This window comes from Anguilla rostrata, chromosome 7 (assembly GCF_018555375.3).
Source record: "Anguilla rostrata isolate EN2019 chromosome 7, ASM1855537v3, whole genome shotgun sequence".
Classification (NCBI taxonomy): domain Eukaryota; kingdom Metazoa; phylum Chordata; class Actinopteri; order Anguilliformes; family Anguillidae; genus Anguilla; species Anguilla rostrata.
The window spans coordinates 35,482,236-35,506,332 of NC_057939.1; positions in this window are offsets into that span (position 1 = coordinate 35,482,236).

Here is a 24,097-nt window from a genome sequence, read left to right on the forward strand (position 1 = left end):
TAGCCATTATTGTACTTGCTGGCCAAGGCTTGGGATGGTACTGTGGCGATTTATCTCATCAAGATAAAATGTTCATCTTCATAATGAGTAAACCGTTTTTACTAAAATTCATTATTTGTGTCAAAACATTTAAATGATCAGAGAATAATGCTACCGTCTGAGACAAAAGCAAATTTCCAATGGATGCATTCCAACGATGTTTTCTTTTGCCTCAGCAGTGCCTTCGGAAAGTATTCAGACCCATTCACTTTTCCCACATTTTGTTATGTTGCAGCCTTATTCTAAAATGACATTCATTTTATTCTCATCAATCTACACACAATACCCCATAATGACAAAGCGAAAACAGGTTTTTAGAAATTTTCGAAAATTTATTAAAAATAAAAAACTGAAATATCATATTTACATTCAGGGTATTCAGACCCTTTGCTATGACACTAAAAATTGAGCTCAGGTGCATCCTGTTTCCATTGATCATACTTGTTTCTACAACTTGATTGGAGTCCACCTGTGGTAAATTCAACTGATTGGACATGATTTGGAAAGGCACACACCTGTCTACATAAGGCCCCACAGTTGACAGTGCATGTCAGAGCAAAAACAAGGCATGAAGTTGAAGGAACTGTCCGAAGACCTCCGAGACAGGATTTTGTTGAGGTAAAGATGTGGGGAAGGGTACAAAATATTTTGCAGCATTGAAGGTCCCGAAGAACACAGTGGCCTCCATCATTCTTAAATGGAAGAAGTTTGGAATCACCAGGACTCTTCCTAGAGCTGGCCGCTCGGCCAAACTGAGCAGTCAGGGGAGAAGAGCCTTGATCAGGGAGGTGACTAAGAACTCGATGGACACTTTGAGTTCCAGAGTTCCTCTGTGGAGATGGGTGAACCTTCCAGAAGGACAACCATTTTTGCAGCACTCCACCAATCAGGCTTTTTTGGTAGAGTGGCCAGATGGAAGCCACTCCTCAGTAAACGGCACATGACAGCCCGCTTGGAGTTTGCCAAAAGTGGTTTTCCACCACAGTACCTAAAGGACTCACAGACCATAAGAAACAAAATTCTTTGGTCTGATGAAACCAAGATTGAACTCTTTGGCCACAATGCCAAGCGTAACGTCTAGAGGAAACCAGGCACCACTCATTACCTGGCCAATACCATCCCTAAAGCATGGCAGTGGCAGCATCATGCTGTGGGGATGTTTTTCAGTGGCAGGAACTGGGAGACTAGTCTGGATCGAGGGAATGATGAACGGAGCAAAGTACAGAGAGATCCTTGATGAAAACCTGTGCCAGAGCGCTCAGGACCTCAGACTGGGGCGAAGGTTCACCTTCCAACAGGACAACGACCCTAAGCACACAGCCAAGGCAATGCAGGAGTGGCTTTGGGACAAGTCTGTGAATGTCCTTGAGTGGCCCAGCCAGAGCCCAGACTTGAACCCAATTGAACATCTCTGGAGAGACCTGAAAATAGCTGTGCAGCAATGCTCTCCATCCAACCTGACAGAGCTTGAGAGGATCTGCAGAGAAGAATGGGAGAAATACCACAAATGCACGTGCCATGCTTGTAGCGTAATACCCAAGAACACTTGAGGCTTTAATCACTGCCAAAGGTGCCTCAACAAGGTACTGAGTAAAGGGTCTGAATACTTATGTAAATGTTATATTTCGGCTTTTTATTTTTTAATAAATTTGCTAAAATTTCTAAAAATCTGTTTTTGCTTTGTCATTATGGGGTATTGCGTGTATATTGAGAATAAAAATGAATTTAATCCATTCTATAATAGGGCTGTAACGTAACAAAATATGGAAAAAGTGAAGGGGTCTGAATACTTTCTGAAGGCACTGTATGGTATGTCCTCTCTACATGCAAATACAAATTCACACACACACACATTCAGCAGCGCCTAACATGCTACCAGGCTAGCCACTGGCTTGCTAACGGCATGGGTGCAAACATGTTTCCTGTTGTTTGTGTGTCATAGCTAGCCCATGGTGATTTGCATCTGCAATGTTTGTGCCATACAACAGATATAACAGTATGTGGGGAGGATGGGCCTTAATAATTTTCCCTTGTTTAATAAGCTTGTTTCTGGTCTGATAGCTTTCTCTGCTGTTTCTAATCGAGCATGAGTACCAAAAAGCCTTGGTCTCTGTCCTCGGTTGATTGCTACACTGGTGCCAGGCATGAGATTGTGCATTGAGACAGAACTTGCAAGGCTTTTAGATAGGAGTGGCAATGGTCAAAAAGATGCAGTTTGTCAATTTTAAGGCAGGGACCGTGCTGCTGCAGCCATATCTAGGCTTTCTAAAAGAGCATCGTACTCCACTGGTGGTTGGGACAGACAGCAATCTCACTAGTAATCGCCAGACTACTGCAGCAGACCTCTCTGCCAGGAATAATGAGCCCAGGCGCGGGACCCAAGTTCTATTCCCTGGGGTCCAAAAGGACCTTCTGAGAACCCTCTGTTGGACCCTGAAGCCCTGGCTTTAAAGCCTGAAGAGTGGGGTCCAGATGCTAACAACAGGGAACTGATGAAGCCTAGGGTCCCTGTTCAATTTTTATTTATTTATTTAACCTTTATTTACCCAGGGTAGGTTCGCTGAGCACGGATGCTCTTCTGCAGAAACGCCCTGCTTCACACTCATACACGTTCACACCTTGGAGCTGCCCAGTACAACCACAATCCTCTATTGTTGGCCACTGAGCAGCTCCACTGGAGGGAGAGAACATTTTTTTAGCCAATTAAATCAGGGGATGATTAGGTGGCAAGTTTTTGCGAGAGCCAGATCTGGGATTTTAGCTAGGACACTGGGGAGCCCTCTACTCTTTGCGAAGAGTGTCCTGGGATTTTTAATGACCATAGTGAGTCAGGACCTCGGTTTAACGTCTCATCCGAAAGACGGCATCTCCTACAGCACAGTGTCCCCGTCACTGCACTGGGGCATTGTAGTTTATTTGACCAGAGGAAAGATTGCACCCTGCTGGCCCACCAACACCACTTCCAGCAGCAACTAAATGGACTGCATTTATATAGCGCTTTTATCCAAAGCACTTTACAATTGATGCCTCTCATTCGCCAGAGCAGTTAGGGATTAGGTGTCTTGCTCAAGGACACTTCGACACGCCCAGGGCGGGGTTTGAACCGGCAACCCTCCGACTGCCAGACAATCGGTCTTACCTCCTGAACTATGTCGCCCCAACTCAGTATTCCCTACTAATTTGATTTGAGGGCCCCCCACCGCCTTGGCGCTGCCAATACTCTTGACTATTGTCAATGCTTGATCATTCGCACACCTACTGTAAATCTACAACCAGCCCGTTAACATAATATTGTGTTTTGTATGATTACTAGGGCTGTCAAAGTTAACGTGATAATAACGCGTTAACGCAAATTCGTTTTAACGCCACAAATTTTTTAACGCACGTCAACGCACGTTCTGTTATGATGAACATTTGCCCGACCCTTATGCTGCGCGTTCAAGACAACTCAGAACTGGTAAAAAACGAGGTCCGACTTGTGAAAAAAGCAACTGAACTGTCGTAAAACTCGGAATTATAGGTCGGAAATTCAAGATAAATGATGGCATTTGTAGTTTGTGGTAAGAAAGAAAAATGGTGTAGACCTATTTAGGCTTTTCATGCATTTTCATTTGGGTGTGTGATTATGTGATATGCGTTAGTATCGTTTATGTTTCATTATAGTAATATGTGAAATTTAAAAGTTACGGTATCCATGAGCAACTTTTTTTTGCTAGCCAGCTTAGCTAGAAAACATTATTTTGCTCAGAAATAAATGCTGCAAATGATATAACGAAACACCTGACAGTGATACCATATTTACATTTCAGTACTACTATACTAGTTTCGCAGTTTCACTCTGTTTACTCATTTAATATACTCCTTAAAAATAAAATAAAGCAGCGTTTTTTGTGGGAATCCATGTTTTTTTTTCACTGTCTGGGCATATTGTTCAGAAGAAGGGAGCTGCACTGTCGTCCGACAATGTAAACGGGCTTGTCTGTTTAAGCAACTGGCTCGGTGCAAAGAAATAGTATAGCCTAACTGTTGTATTCAAAGAAATGGAAGTATAGCCTAACTGCAATATCCTAGTTTGAGTCCTAGTTCTGTATTATACTCCCTTTCCACTGTTTCATGCTCACTTTATTTTTTGTTTGTTTTATTTTGTATCATCCTGTTTTGATCCCACATAGTAGAAGGGGATGTTTTTGTGAGCCTTTATTTTCCCCATGTGAGGTTGGACAATTACGTTGTGTGATTTGCTTTAGAAGTGCGAGGGATCCGATCTTTGAGTAATAGAAAATTTAGCTGACCAATGTACCTGTTGTACAATGTGTCTGTTGCGATGCATTGAGGTCCATTGTTTTGTGTTAATGCTTAAAAAAACAGGGGATGTTTTAGTGAACCTTTATAAGTTGGACACACTACATTGTGTGAGTGCTCATATTACTAAGTAATGTTAAATTTAGCATGTCAATATGCCCATCTGTTGTTGCCTGTTGGGCTTAAGTTTGCCATGTTATGATCTGAGCATATTTTGTTACGCTAAATGCAGTACAGTTCTGGACAATATTTGTCATTGTTTTGGGTTGTTTATTGATTTCCAATAATAAATAAACATACATTTGCATAAAGCAAGCATATTTGTCCACTCCCATGTTGATAAGAGTATTAAACACTTGAAAAATATCCCTTTAAGGTACATTTTGAACAGATAAAAAATGTGTGATTAATTTGCGATTAATCGCGATTAACTATTTTAATCGATCGACAGCCCTAATGATTACCATTATCAATTTTATTAGTTGTAGCTGTGTTGCTTACATCATACATATAGTATGAGTACATAGTTGATGGAATAGAATGAGTTTATTTTACCAACATAAATTGTTATACTCAGCAGCAAGCAATTTGTACACATAAAACAACTCTTAATCTATAACTAGCTAATTAAGGCATAATGATATTGAAATATAAAAGCAAAGACCCCAAAATGGTAATGTAAATAATGTTAGGCTGTTATCAGTACCATGTTTATAGAACAGAAGCTTATTTTCATTACAGAAATATATACCTTGACAAAATGCTAGTGTTAAATAATGTTATGCTGTGATCAGCATCAAGCTCAGTACAAGAAAATGTTAACTTGCTTTTATTTCGAACCAAATATGAATAGCTATCTATCTACCAGTTGAAATCGAGTTTTAATCTAACACATTAGATAAATTCATGTAATGTTCTGTGTAAGGACCCAAACGCAGACCAGGGAAATCCAAAAAACGTTGTCTTTATTCAGTCCAAAGTTCAAAGCCAGGTAATCAGAGAAGACGGTACAAAATCGAGTTTCCAAAAGAATAGTGGTAAACAGGCAAAAAAAATCAAAAACCAGGAGATCAGATAGGCGAAGGTACAAAGGAACAGGCAAAAGAGAAGTCAAAACAAAGCGAAGGCCAAACCAGAAAGCAATCAAACAAAAGGGGCAGGCAAACTCAAAGTCGTATGGAAAAGGCGTCTCAGGAATCTCAATAAACAAAGGCTTACAAAACATCGGCACAGTGAATATGATCAACGTTCTGACAGGGAGCTGGTGGAAAAGACTGACATTTATACACTGGGGAAGGTAACAATCAAGGAGGGGTTACGTGAGTGAGGGCGGAGTAACAAACAACATCCAGGTGAAGAACATTAGGATAACTAATTAAATGACAGGGGACTGACAAAACACGGACTGGAATCACATAGACAACAATGATAACAGACGGCCTGGGTTTAGCAGGTAAAACACGTGCAGAGAGAGAGAGGTGCAATTAGAGCAAGAGACAGGTGCAGGCAATTGCAGAACTCAGCGTTAGGGCAGACTAGAAAGAAAAGGGGCGGAGCTACAGCGCAGCATGGAAAAGGGGAGAATGGTTAATGTATTAGTATAGTGATCTGAACTATCAAAAACCCAAAACTAGTGTTTGTTAGTCCATTAGTAATATTCACATGTTAGTATATTAATGAGGTTAGTACTTTACAATCTATAAATTAGTAAGGATTAGTAGAAATTAGTAAAACTAGATATAAGCAGGAAGTAAAACAAGACTGGAAAGAAGGGGGGAAACCACGATAACCCGGAACCACCCGAATTGTGAAATCACGCAAATACAGGAGAGTGAAGCAGCTCAGGGAACACAGACACAGAGACGGCACTGGGGAGACAAGTGACCGGGAGAACGAAAACACTGGGACGGAGGATGTGAAAAACAATAAACCCACAGAAACACAAAACAAACACTAACAGCAAACAGATACTAATACAGACTACAACAGTACCCACCCCCCCTCCCCCCCCCAGGAAACGCCTCTTGGCGTTTTCACTGGTGGCACACTGGAGACAGGACTCGGGACTGGAGCACACTGGAGACAGGACTCGAACGAGGAACAGGACTCAGGACTGGACTCGAACGAGGAACAGGACTCAGGACGGGAACAGGACTCAGGACTGGACTCGGGACGGGAACAGGACTCAGGACTGGACTCGGAACGGGAACAGGACTCAGGACTGGACTCGGGACGGGAACAGGACTCAGGACTGGACTCGGGATGGGAACAGGACTCAGGACTGGACTCGGACGGGAACAGGACTCAGGACTGGACTCGGACGGGAACAGGACTCAGGACGGGAACAGGACTCAGGACTGGACTCAGGATGGGAACAGGACAGGAACAGGACTCGGGACGGGAACAGGACTCAGGACTGGACTCGGGATGGGAACAGGACTCGGGACGGGAACAGGACTCGGGACGGGAACAGGACTCGGGACGGGAACAGGACTCGGGACTGGACTCGGGAAGGGAACAGGACTCAGGACTGGACTCGGGATGGGAACAGGACTCGGGACTGGACTCGGGAAGGGAACAGGACTCAGGACTGGACTCGGGATGGGAACAGGACTCGGGACGGGAACAGGACTCGGGACGGGAACAGGACTCGGGACTGGACTCGGGAAGGGAACAGGACTCGGGACTGGACTCGGGACGGGAACAGGACTCGGGACTGGACTCGGGACGGGAACAGGACTCGGGACTGGACTCGGGACGGGAACAGGACTCGGGACTGGACTCGGACGGGAACAGGACTCGGGACTGGACTCGGACGGGAACAGGACTCAGGACGGGAACAGGACTCAGGACTGGACTCAGGATGGGAACAGGACTCAGGACGGGAACAGGACAGGAACAGGACTCGGGACGGGAACAGGACTCAGGACTGGACTCGGGATGGGAACAGGACTCGGGACGGGAACAGGACTCGGGACGGGAACAGGACTCGGGACTGGACTCGGGAAGGGAACAGGACTCGGGACTGGACTCCGGACGGGAACAGGACTCGGGACTGGACTCGGGACGGGAACAGGACTCGGGACTGGACTCGGGACGGGAACAGGACTCGGGACTGGACTCGGGACGGGAACAGGACTCGGGACTGGACTCGGACGGGAACAGGACTCGGGACTGGACTCGGACGGGAACAGGACTCAGGACTGGACTCAGGACGGGAACAGGACTCAGGACTGGACTCAGGACGGGAACAGGACTCAGGACTGGACTCGGGACAGGAACAGGATTCGGACTGGACTCGGGACGGGAACAGGACTCGGGACGGGAACAGGACTCGGACTGGACTCGGGACGGGAACAGGACTGGACTCGGGACGGGAACAGGACTCAGGACTGGACTCGGACGGGAACAGGACTGGACTCGGACGGGAACAGGACTCAGGACTGGACAAGGACGGGAACAGGACTCAGGACTGGACTCGGACGGGAACAGGACATGGTGGAAACCTGGAAGGGACTATGACACGACAGAAACCTGGACAGGAGAGAGAGAGAGAGGTGCAGTTAGAGCAAGAGACAGGTGCAGGCAATTGCAGAACTCAGCGTTAGGGCAGACTAGAAAGAAAAGGGGCGGAGCTACAGCGCAGCATGGAAAAGGGGAGAATGGTTAATGTATTAGTATAGTGATCTGAACTATCAAAAACCCAAAACTAGTGTTTGTTAGTCCATTAGTAATATTCACATGTTAGTATATTAATGAGGTTAGTACTTTACAATCTATAAGTTAGTAAGGATTAGTAGAAATTAGTAAAACTAGATATAAGCAGGAAGTAAAACGAGACTGGAAAGAAGGGGGGAAACCACGAAAACCCGGAACCACCCGAATAGTGAAATCACGCAAATACAGGAGAGTAAAGCAGCTCAGGGAACACAGACACAGAGACGGCACTGGGGAGACAAGTGACCGGGAGAACGAAAACACTGGGACGGAGGATGTGAAAAACAATAAACCCACAGAAACACAAAACAAACATCAACAGCAAACAGATACTAATACAGACTACAACAGATTCCCCCCGTTAAAATTGAAATTTCTCTAGCTAGCTAGTTAGCCAGCTTTCTATTATACATACAACTAGGTGGATTAAGATGTCAAGGCTATTTAGGGATGTTTAATCAAACGTTCCTAAGATAAGACAAGATATGCTACCTAACCTATGTTGTTAACTAACTAGCTAGCTAATGTTAGCTTCTGTTTTCTTCTTCTTTCTTTTCTCTGCTCCAGAAGGATAGCCTATGTCCTTTCAGAATCAGAATCAGAATCAGGTTTTATTGCCAAGTAGGTTTACACATACAAGGAATTTGTTTTGGCCAGGTGGTGCATAACAGTGAACATAAAATAAGATAAATAAAATGGAATAAAATAAAAAAAACATGCAACGTGCAATAAAAACATAACATAAACATAACATAAACCGACATTACTTTTTTTCTGCTTTTTCCATCGAGGCAGAGGAGAGGACTGTAACCTAATATTAGTCTGACTGAGTGTGCTTGCATCAAAATGCAGTGAACGTCCTTTACAGTGCGCAAGAACGTGACAGCAGCTCTGACTGAGGCAGCGGAAATGGATTAAACCAGTAGTGTTAGCTAGCCAGCCCGTTAACATAATATTGCGTTTTTGTATGATTACCATTAACATAATATTATATATTATAAATAAAAATAAAAAAACATTTCAAGCGCTCTTCTGGGACATTTCATGCGCTCTTGGGGGCCCTCTGGTGGCCACAGGGGCCCTAAGCAGGTGCTTAGTTCGCTTATGCGTCGGGTCGGCCCTGCTAACCAAGCCCACACTTGCTTAGCTTCAGCCAGTCGGCAGGAGCAGAGTGCATGGTGGTATGGCTGCTGGCTCAATGGACTAGAGGAACTCTCTATTGGACCATATTCACTTCACTAATAATCAAGGGCTAAGCTGCTAGCCCCAGCGAGGTTAGTGAACCTGGTGAGCTGGAGTTAACAGGAGAGGGGTATCAAACTGGCAGCACCTCTGGAAGGAGAGGCACTGCAGGTACTCCTCAATATAAGCACAGAGGAGTATCCCAAGCCTTAAACCGCTGCATGGTGCAGGCAAGGTGATTCGGTGAAGAAACCTCAATGATTGCTCTCAAGGATCATTAACATGGCAGAGGGCTGAGACCAATGCATATCTGCCAGCAGGCTCGCATCGCATGACTCAACAACCTGAATGAAGCACTGGTCCAAGCAGAGGACCTGGAGGCAATCCTAAATGACTAATTAGTCAATAATGCACTATTCAGTACAAGAGGCAACCAGGACAAAGGATTGACCTAACAAAAGGGGCGGTGACAGCAGCAGGCTGGACAGCAAGATCTCCAGTGCTAGCAGTGTGGGAAAAGGGGACACCTAACCTGGGCATGCAGGGAGTGACCGAAGGCAGAAGATGACAGTGAGCAGACTTTGGGAAACAAGAAAACCTGGCCCTAGATGGGACATTATCAGCCTGTCGGCAGAAGTGCCCCATCACACAGAGGGTAGGCTGTATAACCTCCTCATCCAGAGCAAGGGGTCCCAGTGATGGTGCTCATCGACACAGGCTGCTCCATCAACCTGATCCAGACTGGTCTGCTGCTAAGTAACATGCCCTTCATAGCTATGGACATTCAGCTAGAGACTGAGAAAATAGTGCCTGAGAAAATAGCCAGCATGCATGGTCTACCCCTTCAACTGGGCACAGTCCCCATTCAGCAAAAATTAATTCAGACTGACGTCATTGACCCCTGCATCCTGGGCTTGGATGGCCAAGCCTGTGTGGGGGTGACACAGTTACCCTTCTCCGAGGCCGGTGCCTCCCCCCGGCCCACCATCGGCAGCCCTAGTGGGATCATCCAACATGCAGCCAGCACCAGAGGGAAATGCTGCTACAGCCATTTATGTGCTCTCCTGGCTGAAATTCACTGCCAGTTTGCCACAAAAGATAGTGAATGTATCCAGACTAATGTCACCCAAGACAACATTAACACCAGTCCCCATCAGACAGAAGCAGCAATGGCTTTCACCTACACAGCAGGAGAAGGCAGAGGCAAAGATCAGCAAGGTGGCAGCAGGCGTGATCCAACCCTCAGAGAGTTACTGGTCCTCCCTGGTGCTACTGGTGAGAGAAAATATGGCTCCTCACAGTAACTGCATTGACTACAACTACTGAACTCATTGACCAGGAAGTATCATACCGCTTGCCTCATATCGATGATCCACTGGACAGTATTAGGGGCTCCACCTTGGTTAGCTTGCTGGACCTCTGCATTGGCTACTGGCTGGTCCTCCTGGTGGCATTGGCCTAACCCCAAATTAGCATTCACAATCAGCAGGCGTTATGGGAATTCACCATCATGCAATTAGTAATTACCAACAGCCCGACAACATTTGAACTGCAAGGCATTCCAGTATCAGCCTTTATGGCGTACCTTGATGACATCCTCATCCACACTTCCACCTTTGACAGTGTTGCAGTGCATCAGCAGAGCAAGTTTTGGCTCAACCCTGCTAAGTCTCAACTGTTCTGGCGAGAAATCAGCTTCCTGGACCATTTTTTGGGAGGAACGGAACACCACCGGCCTGGCGAAAGTGGAGGTTGTGAAGAACCGTCCCACTGCATTATCACTCAACACACAGCTTCCTGGGTCTCACCTTGTACTACCAGTCCTTGGTTTCTGGATTCTCCCGTATCTCCAGTCCCCTCCATGCACTCACAGAGAAAGGGAACCACTTTTGTTAGTCTATGGAGTGTCAGCTCACCACAGTGCTGACCTTGTCTCCATCCAGGCGCTCACCCTGGCTGACCACTCCAAGCCCTTTATCCTGATCACCAATCCAAGGAATGTGGGCTTCGGCACTTATTCCAGCTGGCAGAGGGAGGAGAGAAGTTGATAGCATACTTCAGCTGGGCACTACACAAAGTGTGTCACATGGCTGTTGGGGTGGGGGTATGTCATTTTAGAGTATACCATAGAGGTGAGCATTTCACATACTGTACAATATGACCACACTGCCCTCCAGTGGTTACTGGAGTTTAAGGAGCCAGAAGGTGAGCCTGCTGGATTGAGCCGATACAAAACTTTGACTTTACATTTGAGCACTATTAAGGAAAGAAACACAACAATGCCAATAACCTCTTCCACCACCCTTGTTCCAGTAGCTTTTGCTGTCACTTCCACTGCTCTGAAGAGAGACAGAGTGGCTGAATCCAAACGTCCGCCCTTCACATTAGCGGACTCGACCTTCGCGGACTTCGGTCTTACGTACTGTGACTGAAGGGTTCAGAGTCATTACATGAATTCTGCAAGAGCACAGAACTTGGAGGGGATAAATGCACTAATGAGATGTGGATCTGACTGCTAATAAATTTTAAATAATAAATAAATAAATAAATAAATGTCTACAATATACATTTAAGCTATATGAATTCTGTATTACTTGCATTGGAAAACCTCCCTTGATTGTTTTCCCGCCATGCTTTTATTTATTATTTTCTTGTTTTTTCGTTTTTTTTTTGCCATTGCTTCCTTTTTGTATTTTATATTGTCGTGTCCTTAATGCTATGAATTTTGGGTAATCCCACTGGTGAAGTCTGGATGTAAGTCCGTATGAGCCCCCTTGCAGACTTTATGAATTGTTGAATTGGGCAGCCCTAGCTGCACTGGACTTCACTGGTATTTGCCTGTTAAGCCCCCCAGCCTGCAAGGGCGGGGAAGACTGGAGAGAAGCACGAGGAACTGGAGCAAGCATTCCAAGTTTTTCAGTTGTCCATCCACACCAGTGTGCTGAGCAAGTTGTCATCTGCCCAAATCCTGAAACTGCAGAGAGAAGACCCAGATGGGCTTGTCTTCCAGTGGGTGCATTTGGGCCAGAGGCCCTCCACCAAGTTATTATCTCCACTCTCTGCAGGTATGAAATCACTGCCTGACCTGGTGCCAGGGGTTGCTATATCATTGATGGGAGAACATCAGGGTAGGTATGACCCACCTGTAGCTCATCTCAATCCACTACCTACAGCGGGTCCACAATGCCCCGGGTTCAGGACACTTTGGGGTGAATGAAACCCCAAAGAGTAATACAGACAGGGACATAAAGTAAGAATCTGTTAAAGTCAATGAAACATTTATTGCCAACACATTTTCCTCATATATTTGGGAATGTTGCAAGATGTAATTGTTTTTTTTTTTTTTTTTTTTTTTAAGTTTCATGAGCTTTTTTACAGATTTATACAGCATATCATTTTTTAATTTATGAAAACCATACTTCCTTGAAAAATGCAAAATCAGTAGATTACCTGGCATTGTGGTGCTGATGTGTGCATAGAATTTTGAGATTAAACAGATATTATCAAGAAAACATGTAAGACATCATTTCATACATTTGAAATAATGGTATGATTGATAATAGTGCATTTAAGAACTTAATTATACAAGCACTGTTTATTAAATGACAGATAGAACAGCATAAAAAGGAGATCACTATTGCTTAAAAGGGGGCCAAATGCCATTGCTTAAAATAGAATCAGTCTGTTATCTTCCTGCTCTCATATAAAATATATCAGTTATATACCATTTTCATTTTAAGTGCTCTCATTACATTACATTTATTTGGTAGATGCTTTTATCCAAAGCAATGTACAATAGGTGCATACCAAAGGTCATTATAAGATATGAACATATGAAAATTATTCCCTGGGATAGCATTTATTTGGACCATACCACAAACTCACCAATAGTGTGTGCCTGTTTCACTCACACAAGATCTGTGTTGTCAAATGTTTTTCCTAAGTATAATATTGATCGAAGAACCATTGTAAAAGTTTTTTGAGGATCAAGCATTTATTATGGAAGCTCATTATTTTCCAGTGCTTCAGCCGCCCCAACAGGCCTCAGAATGAGAATGAAGCAGGTATTCTGTTGCTGAATAACTGTACCACTGGAAAACTGGGGCAGTCTGATTCCAGTGCCCCACAAACAGCAACTTCAGCACAGCATGGGAAACAAAGCAGTTCTCACCCAGAAGTCATTTATGTCAACTGGTGTGGTCTTTTCAGTCTGTTCTTTATTGTCAGTGTTTGAGAAATTGATGCAGTCTTACCAGATGTATGACATAATGATTCAGCAAAGCATTTAGAACTGGATAGGATAGGACTTTAATTCGCTATGAGACAACTACCAATCTCACTATACCAATATTCATGATATGGATGCTCCTACCACTTTCCTTTTTAATTTGGAGAGGGGCACAGCCCAGAGAAAGCCATGTACTGCCTCTGCTCTCCTACATTACATTATACATACTTATCCAGTATGACTTACACAACTTTTTACATAGCATTTACATTTTATCCATTTATTCAGCTGGATATATAGTATATACAGTATATACAGATATACAGTATACTGAAGCAATGCAGGTTGAGTACCTTGCTCAAGGATACAACGGCAGTGTCCTACTTGGGAATCGAACCTGTAACCTTTAGGTTACAAGACCAGTTCCTGACCCATTATACTACACTGCTGCCCCGAAACAGATGGGGCATAGACGTCTGACCCAGTGGAAATGCACAGATTAGCTGTTGGTTTTATTTTGTAGCTGTTTAAAGCAGAAGGCACACAGGCACTGTACAGAAGAATTAGTTAATCTCCTTTCCTCCTTGGACCAGCAAGAGCAGGCATCTTTGGACTGTGATCTACTATTTGAGGAAGCGACTGAGGCAGTGCAATAGCTTTCTACCGGTCGTGCACCTGGAATTGATGGACTGCCTGTGGAGTTCTACAAAGAGTTTTTTTTAACCATTTTAAGAATCTGTCTTGAAACAAAGACACTTCCAAAAAGCTGCCAGTGCGCTGTTTTTTCCCTCCTCCCAAAAAGGGGGACCTAGGCCTCCTGAAGAACGCGCGGCCAGTCACAGTCCTTTGTTTCAGATTATAAGATCTTGTCCAGATGTCTTGCAAACAGACTTAAAACTGTTTTAGGAAAGCTTATCCATAATGACCAGTCATACTATGTACCAGACAGATCAATTTGTGATAATATGTTTTTGATGTGTGATTTGTGGGATTATGTCAAAATTTATGGGACACAGTTTGGTTTTCTTTTTCTGGACCAAGTATTTGTTTAAAGCCCTAAAATGTTTGGGTTTGTGGAGGTATTTGTGTCTTGGGTATAGTTAATATATGAAAGTGCCACATGCATGGTCAAAATATGGGGGGGTTTGAGTGTTCCAGTTGAGGTATAGAAGGGGATTAGACAGGGATGCCCCCTATCTGGCCAATTGTACACTTTAGCAATAGAACCTCTACTCTGCCTGTTGCGGAGAAAACTAACAGGGTTACATGTTCATGGGAAACCTATTGAGGAGGCGATTAAGTTGTCAGCCTATGCGGATGACATTGCTGTTATTATTCAAAATTTACAGGATGTGCAAGTTGTACAACTGGTACTGAGGGTTTATGAGCGAGCTTCAGCTGCCAAAGTGAACTGGGAGTAGACCGAAGCATTATGGGTTGGTACATAAAATCGGGGGGAGATTTTGCTTTGCCAGTTCTCCCTGGTAATATACAATGGGGGAGGTTGGGTTTTACATATTTGAAGGTTTATTTAGGCACAGAAGAATACAAAAAGAAAAACTGGCAGAGTATAGTGGAGACAGTGTGTGCCAAGTTATCTTAATGGAAATGGTTGCTACCCCAGCTAGCATACATGGGAAGAGTCCTGATCATCAATAATGTGATTGCTGTCACATTATAGCAGAGATTTACTGTGCTGAACCCTCCGATGGGCCTAGTTGAAGAGACACAGAAGACATTTCTTAATTTTTTCTGGTCTGGGAACTATTGCTACCTAAGGGCAGCAGTGCTGTATCTACCAATCAATGAGGGAGGCCAAGGACTGATTGACCTGAAATGTAGAGTGGCAGCTTTCTGCTTGCAGGCTGTCCAATGCCTGCTGTATCACAAGCACCACAATGGATGTTGCTATTGAACAAGGTGGGTTAGATGGGACTGGATAGGCATTTGTTTTTAATGATACTGAGCAGAATGGACTTGAGAGGACCTACTCCTTTTTACAGAGCAGTCTTACAGGTGTGACAGATATTTTCTGTGTCAAGGGATGATACCGTTGCATCTGGTTTTTTGACCCTTGAGGAGCCTTTATTTTTTAATCCATCACGCCATATTGGGACACTTGATTCACCAACGGTGCGATTTGGCCTGGCGGAGGCAGACATTTCCAAGATCCGTCATCTGCGGATGGCTGACGGATGGTTGGAACAGCGGAACAGGTGACAGCCCTGGCGGGTTTTAAATCTGTGCGCATCTGTCAGAGGACACTGGAAGTTTGCGCCTCACTGCCCAGACCCATGCAGGATTACCTAAGTAACCTAACTGGGAGAAATTCTGATTCCGTTCCCTGAAATAACTTTGGCACCTGAGTTGGGGTTTTGGCATGAAAATGAGAGGATCCTTTCTTTTAAAACACCTGAACTTAGTCGTTTTAGCGGTATCGGCAAAAAGGTGCTATACACTATCTGTGTAAAGGTGCTGTACCTCTGACTTTTATGTGACCTGTGTGATACAAAATGGACTGTGTTTTTAGGGTCAGGTTCTTCCTCGAAGGGTTGCTGGCAATCTCTGTACAAAAGGTCCACCGAGAGAAGGACAGAAGACCTTCAGTGGTGTATTGTCCATGGAGCGATAGCTACAAACAGATACAAGGCACACCTGGAGCCTTCTGTGGGGCAGGGATGTCTTTTTTGAGGGGATTCAGAAACCGTTTTCCATATCTTTTTAGGGTGTGCACATTTGCAAACAATTGGACAATTAGTCAAAGGGTGGTGTTCAGCTGTGGGTTTCTTATTCACAAATGCGCTTTTTGCTTCTGGGCCAAGGTATATTGTTACCAAAAGAGAAAATGCAATATAACGGAAAAAACAGGCCATTCAACCCAACAATGTTTAACTTTTTCCTACTAAAGTGTGCCTAGTACTCGGTTTACCTACAAATTATCTAGCACTGTTTCAAGCCTGATCTTGAAAACCCTGAGAATTTCTGCCTCTACTGCATGACCTGGCAAGGTCTTCCAAATAGTGTCTACTCTCCTGTGAAAAAATACTTCCTAAAGTCTGTGTGGATTTTACCTTCCTTTTACGAAGCTTGAAGATATTAAGCATCTCAAGTCTTTCCTCATAACCTTTACCAGGAACCAATTTGGTTACCCTTCTTTGAACCTTTTCCAGGGACTCTATAGCCGCGTTTCCACCAAAAGTACCCAGTAACTTTTAGTCCCAGGAACTACTTTTCAAGGAACTAAAAGGTTCCTTCAGCCCATTGTTGTCTGCATTTCCACCACGGTCTAAAGTCCTGCGAAGATTAGGCAAATTAGCCCACTGACGTATGAAAAACGACGTTGTCGTCGGTCCATCTGTCCTATGATTTCTTCTGTAACCCCATACTACCACCGAAGTAGCCTACATTATTTTCTAATAACCGGGAGAGCCCGGAGGGGTTTATTCCACTTATATACAACGGATTACCAACAATGACTATATATGGTTACTTTTGTATTTATAGATTTTTATCGATTTAATCACCTGAAATTGAAATATTCTTCCGCAGCCGTTTGGGCATATTTTACCGTTGTCAAGCAAAACTGTCGTTGGTAGTTGAACTTGGACCGTTGTTATGCAACAAATAGGATATAACAGGCCAATAGTCAGATTGTAACTGTTTTATATATCCTCTCAAACACATTCATATGCAAACATTCACTTTCATGTCTTGACAACCGAGGCGACAGAATGCACTCACATTCCACAAATAACTGGCTACAACAGCAGAAAACATGCACACGTTGTAAACAATTTGCTGTTGAATTGATTACTTTCTCATCGTCAATTCCATATAGGCTAATCGCAAAATGACAAGAATAGAACGAAAACTCGGACTTGGTGAACATTTAAATTAGCAGTGGTACAGCCACCGTTTGCTTTCCTTCAAAGTTTCTGCTAGCTGAGCAGCGAAGTGTGCCCTCCAGATTGCGAACCATGCACCATAAATTAGTCCATAGTCTTCCTGGTCTTTTTGTGGAATTGAAGAATGGCAGAGTAAAATTACGGCAGTCTGAAAAAGCAAAAGGGACGATTACTAGAATTAACCTGTTATTTTACCCTGACAAAAAGTGCGGAAGGTGATTTCCAGTTTGCTTTTTACTGTATCACCAATGTAAATTACGCATAACTACCGCATAACTCACATAACTGTATCAAACGTTTTGATTCAATTAACGGGCTAACAAAGAAAATTCGGAAGAAAATATTCAGAAACTAATTAAACCGTTTTAATGTTTTGGTACATAATATGCTGTCCCAGCACGAATGCTTAGCATTTTATAAAAACGAATACTAAAGCAAGAAAAGAACGGAAGAGCACACGTTATAATTCCAAGACGTTGACAGGCTATAACCAAAAGTAGGCTACTGCGCCGCATAAAATACAAGTTTGATTTCAAGTAATTATGAAAATAAATCGGTTTGCGGCTGCAGATTTTTTTAAATGGCGGTTGAAATAAAACACTGCAAGTTGTCGAACAATCAGAAATTTTCAGCACTTGCACCCCACCCCAAAGGTTCCGGTACTTTTGAAAAGTACTACCCCCCGAACAGGAACTTTTTTGGGAGTAAAATAAAGTCCCCGTAACTTAATTTAGACCCTAGTTCCTGCAAGTTCCTCAAAAGGTTCCTAGTTCCGGGGTAAAGTTCCTGCGGTGGAAACGCGGCTTATATCTTTATTGTAGTACAGTCCCCAGAACTCCACGCAATATTTCAAGTGTGGTTAGACAAAAGTATAATATAAAATAAGTATAACTTCCTTAGATTCATATTCAGTACTTTTGGCTATATAGTCTAGCATCCTAGTTTTTATATTATCTCCTTTGGGAAACAGACTGATCTGATCTGGCAAATATGCTCTGTTTCAGCATAGCAGTATTATCTGTATAATTTCCCTGCTTCCCCTTCCACAAACATCAAAGAAAACATTAGTGTGGAAATTAGAGTCACACCGAGTAGGCTGTTTTTCTCCTCCTCCCTACAACAAGCATAAAGAGGTGTCCTGGAATGGCCTCTCCTTTGAAAGACAGCTTGAAGACAGCATAGCATAATTACTGGGGGTCAGAGATTCTGCAAGGATACAGATGCACATAAATGTTCATGTTCCTTTTGATTTTAAGTTGAATACATGTTAAACTGAAACCAGCGCGATGCAATTCTGTTTTGTTACAGGGAAAGTATTTTTCCTGAAGGTGGAGATTGCAACTGGCTGGATTTAATAATCATTTGTCAAGAAATCTCACCTTTGTTCTTAGAAGCAGAAGTAAACTTTCAATTTTGAAGAGGTATACAGTAGCTGAGCTCTATTATCTCCTAACATATTCATGTATCATATAAAGGGGCTAAAACCATGAATCTTTTGATAATAATATCAGAGTGCTTAGCCCTGCTTCCAACAATATAAGCAAACTTTAAATACATGAATGTTTCAGCTTTCAGATAAAGACAGTCCCTGTGTGACCCTGCTATCGCACCTCCACCCTTCCACACCTTAGTCAATCAGCACTGCCATGTTACCCCATGTTGCCCCCCCGCACCTCAACCATTTCGCCTTCCCTCATTGAATGACTTTTGTCAGTTTTTTGGGTGCATAACTACAGCCAGTTAACATTTGTTGGGGGAAATTTGCGGGTTGATCTCTGTTGTTGCCATCTGGGTAATCTGAACCTTGCATCTGGGCCATCTGTTTCTTGGTGTTTGGTGTGCAGGGTCTGACATTTTTGTCTTCCAGCTCAAATTTTGCATTTTCATCCCTGGCTTTTTGGAATATTTGGCTGCCTTTTTGTTTTTGAAATTTGGGCTTAGTTTTCTTCTGACTATTTGGGAGAAACAAGCTGTGGTTTAGTATCTTCTTTCATTAATTTGCAGCTGTAACTTGTCTATGACTGTAACGTTCATTGTTACGTTCATTGTTCATTGTCAACCTTTGTCAACCAGATCTGCCAAATCCTTGCCTGTTTAGGAGACACCTTATTTAAAGCTTTATAACTCTAGGGGTGAGCATCACAGAGACTTGGGAAATGTCTTAAATGAAGCGAGACATTTGTAAAAAAAATTACAATACTTAAATTAATTTACATTCATAGTTTAGGAAGAAACAAAGTACCACAAATGCAATACTTTTTGGCAAAAAAGAAGAAATTAACTAATTAAATACTGAGAGATTACATATAGATGGCAGGTAAAACTGTCCTGGATCAAAAACTTTTTGACCACAAGTGTGTAATACCTAAGGGTGGATATGCAGAACTATTAAAGATCTATGTAGCAAAAAGTAAGCAGTGTACCCAGTGTCTCCAAATCTATCCAAAATGTCTAAATTATACTTTGGCGTAAATCACAAGATAATCATGTATTTCTCGAAGTCAAGTACAAAAGTGGGAATACAAGGTTTCCATCAGTACAGGGGACTAAAATATCTAGGGGTCTAGAAACATATCCAAAATCTCTTCAAAAATGAATAAAATGCTTTCTGTTTAATATAAAACATATACATTTGCCTCTCATGATGTTTAAAATGAAACATTGATATCAGATTATTCTTAAATGCAAAAACAGTGTGACATAATGTGGTACATGTACCTAAATGTGTTATCATTAACTCTCGTATTTTTTTCTGTACTCTACAGTATGTGATGTTTTCTTGTATGGGGATGGGACGACATTAAGACAATATTCAACTGTCCACCACATTTTGGTGATCTTCCAGCTTCACGTTAGATCCGGTGCATGAAACACAAACATGACTGAGCTACCGACTGAGCTACCAACGAACACTTGCGTTACCGTGTGAAATATCCTCACTATAAAATACCACTAACCTAAAGACACTCCGTTTAAAAAATAACATATATAACCTAAATATTTTGAGTAGTAATTCTTACATATCGATGATGAAATCTTATCTGTGTTCAGTAGACAGAGAGACAGAGAATCAATGCTGTCTCTTCTGACTTTGTCCAGAAAGCTATGTCAGCTAGGTCTATCAGCAAACATAGGCCTTAGCTATGCTCAGAAGTTCTCAAGAACAATAATATTTTTCAGCTGCAGTGTCTTTTACTGCTATCACAGAGTGAGTGCATAAGGCGGCGATGATGAAACACAATTTTCGGTTACGCTGAGCTATAAAACTGTCAAGGGTCTGGGGTGCATCTGGGAAATGCTTCATTTGTTTCAGGTGTTTTGATTTACTTTTATTTTCACCTGGGGAAGTGCCTTTATAAGCGTTGACTGACCGGCAATCAGCGCTTCTGTGTCAAACCTCATTTACACAAAGCTGGTAATGTATAGGTACTCGGTGGACTCTGTGCAGAATTGTGCTTGTGTGTGATTCCATGTCCTCATTGCATTCTGACGCCTTTGGGTATTTATTCTTTTATTTTGAGCTCGTATGAGCTGTTTAGTATTGGGACGTTGTCCCTGGTATTGTATTTTGTTTGTTTAATTCTGAGCTGCGTCTCAGGTTTTTCTTTTCGAATATTTTGTCAATCAGTTGTCTTTTTATTTTGAGACCACTCTCAGGGTTTGGTATCAGAGCTTCGTCTCAGTATCACTGTGTGGTGTGGGGATGGCTGGTTTAAGCAGCCACACCTGCCCTGGGTCAAGCTAATTAGACCTGGCCAATTGGATAATTGGTTAAGAATTAGATAATTGGCCAGGCTAATTGGAACCGGGAACAGGAGTGGCTGCACCTGTGCATAGTGAAGTAATCAGTGCGCACAGGTTAAATCTGCCATCCCCACTCACACGAGGGAGCCTCTGTCATGGCAGTTTTAACATCTGCTCTCTGGCTGTAACATCTTGCCAACCTTGAAAATAAACCTGGACAGTTTGAACATCTCCCTGTGTCTCTGTGCTGGAGGGCTCCTAGGAAAGCCACTTCGGTGGCCTGTGGCAGGCTTGTTTGCCACACACTGGTTCCTTTCTTTTCACCCTGGTTTGTAAAGGGTTGTTTTTGGTTTCTTGAGCCAGTTTTGTGGCTTTTTTACTCCGTGCTTTCTTTCGGTGTCTGATCCTTTGTGTACGGGAGTTGCTCTTCCAAGGATCTTATTTTGTGTTTTAGTTCCTGGTGTTCTCTTTCCTTTGTCCTTCGAGACTTGGTGGCTAACACTTCCTGTAGTGTTAGCTTTTCGTTCCCCTGTATTAGTCTCTTCTGGTTCTCCGACACCCCCCACCATTACAAAAACGCTATTCCAGAATTAAATTAGACATGCTATACATCATTAGAAAGCTTATACTCTCACCTATTGGATAAATTAATTCTCAATCAAGCCAGATTGTACTAAAAAGGGCGACAACACCGTCATCAGCATGTGTGGTTTTACGCACAACTATTTTGAAAGGTACCCAGATGTCACAAATGAGCATATATTTTGGATTGTCCAAGACAATATATGACCACTCAGTCTTGAAAGGGACATCTCTACACATAAAACCAATGGTAAGGTTGTATATTTATTCCATATTTAGTCCCAGATATTAATAGTAGAATGACATGGTATAATGTTTGAAAATTTTGTCTTGTTTTTTTCGTTATTCAATGAACAGTGTTTTCACTGCTGTATTGGCATATTGCTGGGTTTATCTTGTTGCTATGATGGAATACACATTTTTAGTGGTGAAAGAATATTTTTATGAACTCTCAGATGAACGCTATTGTTCAATTGTGTCATGCGTGCAGGGTATCTCATAGTTTGGTTGCAGTAGCGCTGAATGTCTGAGCTCAGCAATCTCAGCACGCCGGCATGCAGGCCACTAGGGGGCTTGTGCAAAGGGGTTAAACAAGGGTGTTTAGCAGTTAAAATGGCTCAATTCAGAAAATAATATATATATATATATATATGTGATATATAAAATATATAAATATATTTATATAAAAATTGATATACACTGCCTGGCCAAAACAAAAAAAAGTTGCCGTTTGGATTTTTTGGACAGTGCCCACTGTACAAGCCTCTGGAGGCAGTGTTATGATCTGGGGTTGCTTCAATTGGTCAGGTCTAGGCTCAGCAACGTTATGCGGCAATAAAATGAAGTCAGCTGAGTACCTGAATGTACTGAAGAACCAGATTATCCCATCAATAGATTTTTTCTTCCCTGACGGCACAGGCATATTCCAGGACAACAATGCCAAGATTCATCAAGCTCAAATTGTGAAAGAGTGGTTCTGGGAGCATGCAGAATCATTTTCACACATGAATTGGCCATCACAGAGTCCTGACCTTAGCCCCATTGAAAGTCTTTGGGATGTGCTGGAGAAGAATTTACGGAGTGGTTCGACTCTCCCATCGTCAATACAAGATAATGCAATTCTGGACGGAAATAAACGTTGTGACATTGTTTAAGGTTGTCGAAACAATGCCACGACGAATGCGCACCATAATCAAAGCTAAAGGTGGTCCAACAAAATATTAGAGTGTGCCTTTTCTTTTTTTTGGCCAGGCAGTGTATATTTTTTAATTCTCACAGACTTCAATGAACAACATCAATTGTACATCTTATTTCAATTTAAAGAGGAACTGCACCCAAAAATATATTTTCCCCAATATTCTATAAGCCCATCGTGAATACACTATGACCAAAAGTATCTGGACACCCCTTGGTCTGGGGCTGTTTTTCATGGTTTGGTCTAGGCCTCTTAGTTAATGGCAAATCTTAATGCTATAGCATACAATAACATTCTTGATGATTATGTGCTGCCCCAACAGTTTGGGGAAGGCCCTTTCGGCATGACAACATCCCGGGCACACAGCAAAGTCCATATAGAAATGGTTTTGTCGAGAATGGTTTGGAAGAACTTGACTGGCCTGCACAGAGCCCTGACCTCAATCCCATCCAACACCCTTGGGATCAATTAGAAAGCCAACTGAGAGCCAGGCCTAATCAGCCAATCAGTGCCTGACCTCACTAATGCTCTTCTGGTTGAATGGAACAAATCTCTGAAGGGATGCTCCATCATCTAATAAAGCCTTCCCAGAAAAGTAAAGGTTGTTATAGCACCAAAGGGTGGACCAACTCCATATTAATGCACATAATTTTGGATGAGATGTTGGATGTCACATGGCCATACATTTTTTTAAATCATTAACTGTTTTCTAGATTCCAAATCTGTAAAGGCAATATTCTCCAGCCTTGTGCTCTTCTGCACCCACAATGCACTGTTCAACAACTTGATTTGTTAGGTGTTGTGGGTGCACAGTATATATTCAAGTTATTTTAGCTATATCAACAGCACTGTTTAGGAAGTTTTGTGCTATTGACAAGTGCAAAAAGAAAGATGGGACTTCACAAGCTTATGTTAACTGAAGGGGTGCTCGCCTGTTTATTTAAATATGCATGTCCATGGTCAGGACGAGTGCTTTGAAGGAGCCAGTGAACAAATCCGGGAACAAATCCTTTTAGGGAACTGAGTCAAAGGATTTGTGTCCCTGAAACAAAATGGAACGCCCACCACTAGTGCAAGAGCAGTCAGAAAATTCTTGGCCAGCTGTGTGCTGTTGCATTACTAGTTCATGCACTAGAAAGCTAACAATGCATACATTTATACCACATATACATACGTGTATACATACATACATTCATATTTGCA